Here is a 12,508-nt window from a genome sequence, read left to right on the forward strand (position 1 = left end):
TGTGCTGTTTAAACTGGACTAAGCATAGCTAAGCAACAGGCACACCCACTCAGCTACGCTTATACTATCGCATTTATAAAAAAAAAAAAAAAAAACAGTCTTGTTGTGTTATTTTATCTATACCCTTCAGAATATCCCTGCTAATGCTGAACCTGTTATTTTATCAACTTTCTGCTTTGTGGGACAATTGTCCCTTTTGGCTTTGTCCACATACCTTACTCTGACGGGTTGGGAGGTGTGCGCTATGTGCTTATGCTACCTGTGTTATCCTAATAACTTTTGGCTTGGTAGCATACCTCTCAACCTCTTAGAGCAAAATATCTGAACAAAGCCTAAAATGATGGGGGGGACAAATAGGGACAGATTTTAAATATTGCTCTTACAAACTTAAAAAGTTGATAGAATAATAGGTTTTACATTAGCATGCATTTTCTGAAGGAGGTGTGGAGTCTTAAACTCAAATGTTTTGTCATTATTTAACGACTTCAATCCTCAATTATTTGTCAGAAAGGTACAGATTTTAGGGGGAACACACCAAACATATGAGGCAAAAATCTGGGCATTCTGTGAAAATCTGTACAGTTGAGAGGTATGCTTGGTAGGGACGATTGTCCCTTATGCCTTTGACCATGAATTTGTTTTCTTGATGGGTTGGGGGTGTTACAAGCATTCTCGCTCATTTTAATTGCCGAAATGCAATTCTGGAGTGCAGGGGGCATGTGTATTGTGAGAGCAGCACCCCCTGTGCTCGCACATGGAACCATGTCCATTTTAGAGCATGGCAGTACTCCTTTATAAATATTCATGGTGCGCTGCCATGCTGAACAGGAACTGTCCCTTCTGTGCAGGAATAACGTATTCCTGCATGGTTGCTTGCTGAATCCCAGGGATTCTTTTTAGTGATCACCTCAAATTATCTATGGTATAGTCCCAGTTATTCTCATTAAGGGTAATGTATAATTATTGACCATGGAATGGTAAGACCTTTCTATAAGTAAATGGAATAGGCTATTTCAAGCCAAAAAAGGGAAACTTACTAGGTTTAAAATGGTCCACAAGTACAGCTAACCTATGAACGTATCATAAGCAGACTCTTGGTATCTGGAAATATTCCAGTTATTCATTGAGTATGTCAATTTTACAACTAGTAGCTGTGTTAAACATGTCACTATTACTCTCTTTAATGAGATTCTTGATAGAAATTAATGTTTTTCATTACCGTTACTCCTCTTAACGTGTCATTGCCACATGCTTATTATGAAAGAAATTACTGCAGCCTCTTAGGTCACTAAATGTAGCCTTAGTTGATGTCTCAAGATGTAGTAATATCTGTTTGAGGACTACTGTAACTCTAAGCACATATTATGCCAATGGAATACTTTACTAGCCACCATCATGCAACTTTTATCAGCTTCACCCTTTAAAAATAAACAGAAAATGATCTGCTATACGTAAAAGTCCTATTCTTGTAAATTAATTCAGAACCCCACAGTTTGTACTCTAACCCTTTTAAGTTCAGTTTTATTTAAATAATCTGTTTTCAACTGTTATTTTTCTCCTATTTTTCAACTGTCCCAATCTATTTATAATCTTTGAACTCTCTTATATTTGTGTTAGTTTTTCCCTCTTGTCTATTATGATAATATTAAATCTTTTCTCCAGGTTGTGCATCTCCCTGAGACCTGAGTCCAGTTTTGTTGTTACATATCATCTTTATCATTTCTCAGCAAATTTTACCAATTGTCTTTGTTCTCTAATTTAGTCCTGTTTTCCTAATTCAGTTATTTTGTTCACTGTATTAATTTATCCTTTTCTTATATGCTGCTCATATCTACAATTAAAATCTTTGATCTGTTAAATTTAGCTATAAATATATAAATGTACATTTTCTTTGTGTATGATTATAAGCTATTTACTGTTTCTAACCCATGTAGACCATGAAAACCTTCCATCCTATGACTACATTGTAATACCATAATTCTCTTTATAAGTATCTCTGTAAACTGTCAGATCTTTTATCTGTAGGCTTCTACTGAAAATTGATAAGCCCAGTAATACTTGCTTGGTTGCTAGAAAAAAAAATAACTAAATAAATAAATAAATAAACTTCCATTGTCACTTTGTTATCTCCATTGGAACTGCCTTCTAAATATTCACCTTGCTAATATCATCCCTATACCCACAGTGATGCCAGGAATGACTCTGTGCAGGCACTTTGGAGAAATGATGACTGCCTCTAAATATCACGAGTGGAAAATGCTGTGCAGAATGCAGTCCTAAGCCTCTAAATTTAATGATTTAAAAGTGAAAATAGTGAACATCTTAGATGATTTTAGTGCAAATTTTACTCTGCCCACAGTTATAGCCATTACACAGATTCTACAATCCCAGCCAACTCCTTTAATTACTATATAACGAGTTCTCTCTTCCCTTTCAAAGCTAATAACATTTCATCCATAGGCCCTGATAATATAGCAGGTTGCCTAATTATCAGTGAAAGTATGGTCTGAACTCCTCTGTGACATCTTTAATCTAAGCCACTACACTGGTTACATTCCTGAAGCCTGGAAAACAGCCATCGTGTTACACAAAGGTGGCCCCAACATGGACCCTGGTAATTATAGTCTCATTAATCTCACTACTCCCCCATTGTAAAGCTATAGAGCATATTTTCTCAGACATCATTAATCTGGACATTGAAAATATGTTAACATTCATCAATTCAGCTTTGTCAAAGGGAGGCCCTGCCTTTTAACCTAATTAACTTCTTAAAAAAATAACAAAGCAGTGGATAGCAGTTACACAGTATATCCAGCATATCTGGACTTGCCCAAGGCCTTTGACACTGTTCATCATGGAGACATTATTGACAGACTTGTAAATCAAAATATAAATCCCTATGTTGTACAGTGGACACCTAGCTGGTTTTCTGTCAGAAACCATGTGGTTAGTTACACAAGTGCCACTTCTGAAAGCAAACAAGTTATCAGGGTTCATTGTTAGGTCTGCTCCTATTTGGCATCTGTTTTTCAGACCTTCAAGACAGTAGTCCTGGCCTATGGTTATCTAAGTCTGTAGACAAATGCAAATTATGTGTTGTTGTCTGACCTAACTCATAATTGCTCCAAAATGGGTTAGACCATGGTAACAATTGATGCAAGGACAATGATCTCATATTAAATATGAAAAATGTATAGTTCATTTTGGTAAACAAAACAGTTTTTCGTATGCCCTAAAAGTGACACGTTCCCAATTATACACTGTCATAAGGGATCTAGGAACTCTTACTTATCATTTCTTATTTGTTTAACCATCATGTCCCAGAAGTAGTTCAGAAAATGTTCTATTTGGTTGATCTAATTTTCAAAAGCATCTCCACTACATACAGAGGAGTTTTAAGTTCCCTTACTCATATCTCATCATTCACATTTTTGAATAAAATGCATCTTTGTGCATGTATTTGTCTGAACTTATCACTCAACGTCAGAGACCTTAGAGATTCTTAACTGAAAAGATCAATGGCCTCAAAAATTCTTTGCCATCAAGATAGAGTGACAGCCCTCTCTCTGTACTCAGTATCATAAAGATATCTCCATGGAGATCTGTGCTTAGCCTTTCAAGCTATGAAAGTTCCAACCCCCTTTGACCTCCTCATACTTCATAGAACACTTGGTATCTCATATACCTAGTTAAAGGAACTAAACCTTCATCAACAGATAAATAAGAGAAGTCAGCATGACAGATTCATATCCCAAAGAATCTCCCTCATATAGAACAAACTTTTACTATATGTCAAGCAAGCTGACACTCTGCCATCTTCAAGGTAAACCTAGATAATTAGATGGGCAGCCTCAAATTCTTCCCTGAAATATCTTGTCTTGCTCTACTTGAGAGTAGTGGGAACTTTTGCATAGAGGGTTTTGTCTAGGCTTGTAATAGTTTGTAAACTGGATGCAGAGATTTTACATAAGAACACATGCGATTATCATCCCTGTGCCAATACACTCAGGCACCTGAAATCAGCCCTTTCAAGTTTTTTTGAAACTGAGCACTGCAAATCCAGCCCTTCTGCACAGAAAAGTCTACATGAGAAAATCATTAAATGTTTTAAATTTAAAGAATGTATGAAATTACACTTCTTTTTCTAAATCCAAAACTGAAATAATTTAACAAATTTTACAAGAAATGAGTAGATACTCTCCAAGTGTGACCTTTTAATGTTAATTTTACTTTCCTTTATTCTACAAACTGAGCATGAGTCAGCTTTTCTTTGTCTCATCACGTGTAATACCATGATGACACAGGGCTCACTTGTAAGGTCTCTTCTTAACATTACCCTGTATCTGTAGTCTCAACAAATGGAGATATAAATCGTTGTATGTTGGGGGTACAATGACCATTCCTTACCTGTGAGTATTACCATTGATCCTATGTTTTGCAAATAATTCAAAGGGAATTTTCAGATTTCCAACTGCTTTGAACTCAGTGTATAAGTTGCTATTGCCATCTGTCGCTCTGGCAGTGCTCTGGTAAGCAAATTCACTTCATAAAACACTAACAGTGTGCATTCTGCTGACAAACATTGCTGAACATTTTCTTCCCTTCTGTGTATTCAAACCTCCTTCTGATTTTTTCTTTAATGGTTTACCTTAGTTCTATCACCAGGTTTCCTGGAAGCCTACATTTTTCATTCAGCCAAATATATTCTTGTGAATGCAATTAGATAAATTAAATAAGCCCTGCATGGTAGTGCTCGAACAGAAACCATTTACGCTTTCAAAGGCCTTTGCTTAAAACAGAAGTGTTTATGCAAACAACACCAACACAGCTGGCAATCACCACAGTGAATTTTGTATCAGCAAGCAATATAAAGCAATATTCTTGATACAAACACAAATGTATTACTTCTTTCACACACAGACACACACACACACACACACACACACACACACACACACACACACACACATACATACTGATAAGTATATTGAGCTTCTGCTTTCTAACAATGATACTGAAAGGAAGCAGTCCTAGAAATATGTTAGAATAAGTCAGATGAGGGTGAAGTAATCAGCCATTAGTCCCCAGAATGCACCCACTGTTATCGTATAGCCATCACCGCAGTTCCATAAATTCAACAAAGCTTTCTCTCAGAAACATCCCACAGACACCAGAAACCAGGAAGCACTATATGCTATTTAGTACAAAGCTGTATACCACCAACAGGTACATGTATTAGACATCTGCTAAATTCAGTGACACGGGTTAGTTGACAATTAGTTCTAATTCACTGCTTGAATACTGGATTTCTGCTGCATTTCTTCTCTATTTGCTTTATTGTGGCAGATGGTAAGATTGAATTGTTTATAATACTGCTGATTTGTTTTTGCAGGGTGTGTATGTTTAAGCACTTAGATTGAGTCTAATTAATAGCAATCAAAATATTATTTTACGTCTTGAGAGAGCCTCAGTAATGCATATGCACCAGGTGAACAGTCAGCCAGCACTTTCCTACTTTTATTTCAGCTCTCTTATTCCAATTTCATTTCTTAAGTGATAGAAATTCTTTATTGCATCTCATCTAGTGTGAACATTTTTTCTGCTAGAATACGATCTTCATAAATTAATCACCATCTGGTAATAAGCTTCTTCAAGTCTTTCATAAGTCTCAATCCCATCTTCACCTCCTTAATTGTCTGCATTATATCACCTAGGAATTATCTAATTATTTGGAATTTCCTGATGTTGATCACTGTCCTTGCTGTGTGTGTCTGTGTGTGAGAACAAGTGCACTCGTGAGTGCCATTATTTGTCTGTCTGTCTATAACAATGCTACTTATTAAGTAACACTTTTGAGTTTATATCCTTCTTCTGCAGAAATTTCATCCTGTCCTTTGTTTTTGTCAGTAACTTGCTGCTGATATTTTCATTAACATTTTTATAACATTTTCTTAGTTTCATATATATATATATATATATATATATATATATATATATATATGTGTGTGTGTATACCTACATACATGTATGTATATATATATATATATATATATATATATATATACCTACATACATGTATGTATATATATATATATATATATATATATATATATATATATATATATATATACATACAAGTATATATATATATATATATATATATATATATATATATGGTTCCTCTTCATATGATCGAATTTCTCTAAACTTGAAAGTCATAAACTCGAAACCAGAATCTCGAATTTAGAGAAACTCGAACTTATGAAAGGGACAAAAAAAAAATTAACACCTTTCAAATGTTTTCGCAGGGGGGGCTTTGCCCCCCTGCACCCCCCACACCCCCCTACTTAAATATACCTACTCCGAGATCGCAGTATAGTGAAGGAAAGGGAAATCTCCCATTCTGCGCTATACACATAAGTGTAAAACCAAAAATTTTCCATTCCTCCGCTATAGTGCGGTCACGGAACATTCACATTTAAACTGCTAGGGTACAGGGGACCTGGCCCCCTGCAATAAGGTAAGTTAACTTTTTATTTTTTTAAACCTAAGGCTCCCATTCAAGTGAATGGAAGTTCGAATTTTGGTCTCGATTATGAATCTTCCATCCATTCGATCTTGTGAAGGGGAACTATATATATATATATATATATATATATATATATATATATATATATATATGTGTGTGTGTGTGTGTGTGTGTGTGTGTGTGTGCTGTAAAACGCAGATATTTCAACAATATTTTTTCTATGGCAGTTTTATTTCTTATCACTCCCATTTTTTCCTTCATGCTAATGCAGAAGTCACGTGTCAATATATTGTTTCTGAGTTCTACTGTATTTAAAATTCCTGGAAATTTTTTTTCTGAAAATGCTTCCTTTTCCTCACCTTCATTTTATGTTTTGACTTTTAATCCTGGGCAATCCTGTACGTGGCTTGGAGTCACAGAAACATTTGAAGGTTATGTACAAGGGTCCAGTGACAAAGGTATGAATAGTGATCAGACTGCCATAGAAGTTCTCAGTAGGACTAGGACCAAGTGTGCATTTGGGCTAAACTCTGAACCCATTTCATGTTAACCTCATCAGCAAACAGGTCAGAGGGGACAGATCAGTAAAGATGTTTTATGCAGACAATGTGATGCTACCCATAGACTCTGATCAATAACATCAGCAAATGGCGGAGGAGTGGAATGTAAAATAAAAGCCTGTGAGATGAAACTGAGTACAAACAAGACTGAATGTCTTCTCTGTTGGCATCTGCCAATCACTGCCCTTTGAACTTGCACCCACAGCAGCAACCCAGTTTACCCCACCTTAGCTAGACCTCTGAGAGTTAGCATTGGCGAGAAGGGAAATTTAAAGGAAGAGGTTAAAGCTAGAATCGAAGGTTCTGCAGCAAACTGACACAAAGAGACAGAGTCTGTGTTTGACAGAAGAATGTCAAAAAAGCTGAAAAGTAAGGTGTACAAATCAGTGGTGCATCCATTGCTTCTGTATGATACAAAAGCTTCAATACTGAAGGCAGAGCATCTGAGGAAACTTGAGGCAACGGAGATGAAGTGCTGGAGAAGGTTAGTAGGATGAATGCAGTGGGACAGACAATAAAAGTTAGACATCAGAGATTAAGCCAATGTAGCCCAAGTTGCAGAGAAGGTCATGGAGAACAGATTGCTTGGTCAGATTTAGAGAAGTATAAGATAATGTAATAAAGTAGATTTGGGAAAGATAGGAAGAAGGCAAGAAGGGATAAGAATACCCAGACAAAAGATGGATGGATTGCATGAGTGAAGACCCACAACAGTTGGGTATGACTGGCAAACAAGGTAGGAGAGTGGCACTAAATCAAGAACAGTGGCAATGGTGGATATGACACCCCAACACTATGTAAAATGCAAAAAGGGGAATGGTGGTGGTGATGATGGGGATGATGACAATGATGATTTTAATATAGCTTTACTGTAAGGACCAAAGTTGAACTCACAAATACATACCTTCATCTCTGCTAACTTTCAAAGTCAAAATGGGCAGTTTTACCAGTCTACCAGTGCAGTAGTCGCTGTCTCCACCCATTTGTCCATACCTAATAGAGGTCTGACAAAACCCCCCTGGTCATCTGTCTGTCAAATTAACAAGAGATACAACCAGACAGCTTTCATATACCTCTACATTTATAGTAACATAGCCACTCCCCCACTTACTATATCCAATCAGCTTTCATCTAGGTTATTTCACCACACCCCCTTTCCTCTATCTACATTCTACTAACACCCATCAGCTTTTATCTGGCATTCTTCTCATCTCCTGCCAGTATAGTTACCTCCACCCTTTCTTCTGGTGTTGTATCACCAGGAAATACAATTCCTTAACGCAATAGCTGTATCCCTAACAATGATTTAGTCTCCTCTATTACCCCTCCTGCTGGTCCCATACCTCCTTACCTTGTATAAAAAACAGTTTCTCACGGGAACATAAGTCCCAAAGACATACTATCACCCCAGCTGTAAATCTTCCCACCTTAAACCATACATATAATATCGGGTCCTGTTCAAATGTCTTGATCACTCTATCAACACACCTACCCCTGGCACATTAGCCCAACTTTGACCCATCCACTTCTGATATATACACCCCCTCTACTAGTAACCTAAGCTATAATACAACAATCAGTAGACCAACTAACTCTCTCCTAGTCTGTCATCTCAATATTAGAAGCATTAATAACAAGGTACATGAACTGCATGCTCTCCTGGCTGTCCACTCCCCTGAGATTCTCCGTCTATCTGAAACCTGGTTTAAACCTAACACTACAGACAAGGAAGTGTTACCGCCTGGGTATAACAAACACAGGCTGGATCATGTTTCCAGGAAGGGGGGGGTTATCTATACTCTACAAATCTGACTTGAATGTGACCATAGATGTAACACAACCACCGCAGATTAATAACTCAGAAATTCTTGCAACTAGATTGCAACTAAACAAAAGTAAATGCATTAATATCATCTGCATGTATATTCCCCCAGGTAACAATATAACTACACTTGAAGACTCCCTGCACTGGCTATCATGTCATTACCCCCAAGAAACCCTACTACTTGGGAATTTTAACATAGACTGGAGCACCTGTTCCTCAGAATACCCATCAACCCATATTAACCTGCATGCTTTTAATCAAATCATATCCACCCCTACCAGGCTAGGTAAACCCAACCAAAAAGAAAGCATACTCGATTGGGTACTCATAAATAGTCACCCCCAGCTGAACACTGCTGGTACCCCCCCCCGCCAACGACCTAAGCGATCACCTTCTCACTTATATAGTTAAGCACAAAGCCATTAATCCCCAGCAACCCTTACTCAGAAAAGTTAGAAACAAAAAATACTTTGACCCTGCCAAATTCCAACAAGAACTTAACTCCTGTAACTGGTCTATTCTAAAACACCTCCCCTTAGAGGAGGCAGTTGCATATTTTAATAACAAATTTCTTGATATCCTAGATTTGCATGCACCTGCTCGTTCCAAGAGAACAAAAGCAAAAACTGCATCATGGCTTTCTAAAGAGTCTAGACACAAAATTACCTGTAGAAACAAATTATGGGCTTTATGGCATTCTACTAAAGACCCCCAAGATCAAATTAAATATAGGCAATCTAGGAACGAAACCAAAAAATCCATTTTACAAGACAAAAAACAATACTACTGCAACTTACAGACAGTAAATCAAAACAACCCTCAGAAGTTTTGGGCAGGATTGAATAATTTACTTCATCCTGGACAAACTTCTACCCCCATCCCAGCTGCTACTATTGATAAATGCCCCGAGGATGTTTCAGATAGTTTTAACTGATTCTTTACTGAGACAATTCAAGCCCTAGCAAGCCAACTACCTCCTAGCACCCCTGGTCCTGAAAGTACCACCCCTAGAAACCAACTCTCATTCAGCCTCCAACCAGTGGCCATGTCACTTATCCATATCCTGATCAAAAAATTAAAACCCACCACACTCTCTGCTGATCAACTCCCCACTGAGTACCTTCAAAAATCAGCTGATGCTATTGCCTATCCAGTATTAATACTAATTAATCGAACCACAACAGAAGCTAGAATTCCCATGATCTGGAAAATATCCTATGTAATCCCACTTCATAAGGGAGGCAGCTCTACTGAATTCTCCAATTATAGACCAATAGCCATACTCTCTCCACTTGCAAAGATTATGGAAAAATGTATTCACAGACAACTCATGCACCACCTAATCCAGAATCACCTCATGGCAGATAGCCAACAAGGCTTCCGTCCACACCACAGCACTACTTCAGCCCTACTAGCTTTCACCCACACCATAAACCATTATCACAACCACAATCACATATCCTCCACCCTCTTCTTGGATCTTTCCAAGGCATTCGACATGGTTGATCATCAACTTCTAATATACACCCTGCAAACATTCTGTCTAGATACTAAGGCCTTCAATGGTATACTTCCTATCTGAATGGGAGACAGCAGGATGATTTTGGCAGAACAAACTCTCTAACCTACTACCCAACATCCTTAGAGTACCACAAGGCTCTATACTAGGGCCCCTGCTGTTTTCCATCTTTATTAACCACCTGTATACTGTCATCCCAAAAGTCAGCTGTATCCAATACACTGATGACTCCACCCTGATCTGCTCTGCCACATCTCCAACAGACTTATGGTCTGCTACCCAGTCCACCTTTAACACTATAGAAAACTGGCTTTCTGAACTTCGTTTGATACCAAATCCCAAAAAAACTAAAATGCTGTTATTCTCACCAACACAAAGGTCTCCTGCTTTTACCTTTACCATAAATGCAAATAATGGCACATTAATCTCCCCTGACCCCCTACAAAACTACTAGGTGTCATTATAAATAACAATCTAAAATTCAACCTACACGTAAACCAATCGATCAACACCATCAATAAAAAACTAGGGTCACTTTACAGAATAAAAGCCTTCCTAACCCCTCCAGCTAAAATTGCCATAGCTCACTCTCACCTTCTCTCAACACTTCTGTATGCATCCCATATGTATGGATCCCCTATACTCTCTAATATAAACAAGGCTGTACTTAAACTCATAACCTGCTATAACCACATTGCCAGGTTTGCCATTGGGCTGCCTTTTAGGACACATCATTGCATCAGTCTTAACCAGCTTGGGTGGCTTGAACTACCCTGTCTAATTCAGTATAACCAGCTGATCATGGCTTATAAAATCCTTTATAATGCGGATAATACTCCTGCACTTAAAGATCTTATCACCCCTATCACAATCCACGACTGGTTAGATCCTCTAACAGACTACTACATTAGACAAGCAAAATTAACAATGCAGTTGGTGACTCTCTCTTTGCAAACTTTGTAGGCAGATCCTGGAACTCACTTCCAGCTGACATTACTTTAGTCTCCTCCCTAGGTCAATTTAAAACTAGACTCAAACAACATCTGGCACTAAATTGACTATGACATTGTATCAAGTCTGGCTAACTCTCATCTAGATTGTGTAAAATCTATTAATCAGCTACTGTTTAATTTACCACTGGCTTTCACCAGGGTTTAACTCTAAACTGTGGAACATGTTTATTATTGTTTGCTTATGTACTCTTTGTGAAAATTATACTTGCAACATGTTTTTAATGTTTCTGTTTACCTTGGAGCTTTTCTCCCTGGGCCTCCGCTAAAAATGGGCATGCATCCAGTCAGACTATCCTGGACAACAAATATAAAATAAATAAATAAATAAAATAAAATTGATAAATATTGACAATGTATGCATTTGCCAGGTAAATTCTGATAAAGTATCACAGAGCACCATCTGACATGCTAAAAATGTAACTACCATTATTTGACAACATACCACAACAGGAAATTGTATCACATTGTATGTTGATAATGAATATGCAGAATCCTGCAACATTTTGATTTTATGGTCTTATGTTTGCTCTTAAGTTTGTATTTTGTTTCATATTCTCAGAAGATGGTGTTCATCTGTGAGTTGCAAAAGAACTGGAGGTAAGGTTTGAGCCTGTTATAGTAAAATAACATTGTTGTTGTTGTATCTTTCAGCTTTTCCCGGTTAGGGGGTCGCCACAGCGGAACTCCGGTCTGCTAATGATTGGTAGTTGATTTTTACTTGCCGAGTTACCAGCCCTGATGCACAACCTTCAACGAAGGTACGCCCATTCACACATGTCTCCACACAGAAGACGCACTAGCTGAGAATCGAACCGGACAGCGTCTTACTGTGAGGCAACGCTACCGCAGCACCACCACCATGGGATTTAGTAAAATAATATCGCCTGCATTTCAAGAACTGTGAGCATTTTCTTTTACATGTTAAAGCAGTTCTTTACTTCTTCATCCCAAAAAATAGCTAAACAAATAAATAAATCTGCCATCCAATGATTTTTAAAAACAACTAAAAATGTACAACTTGCATTTAATATTTATTCTGCATGACATTACAGATCTTAATCC

Source organism: Protopterus annectens, chromosome 7.part0, assembly GCF_019279795.1.
Source record: "Protopterus annectens isolate FY-2018-M chromosome 7.part0, PAN1.0, whole genome shotgun sequence".
Taxonomy (NCBI): domain Eukaryota; kingdom Metazoa; phylum Chordata; order Ceratodontiformes; family Protopteridae; genus Protopterus; species Protopterus annectens.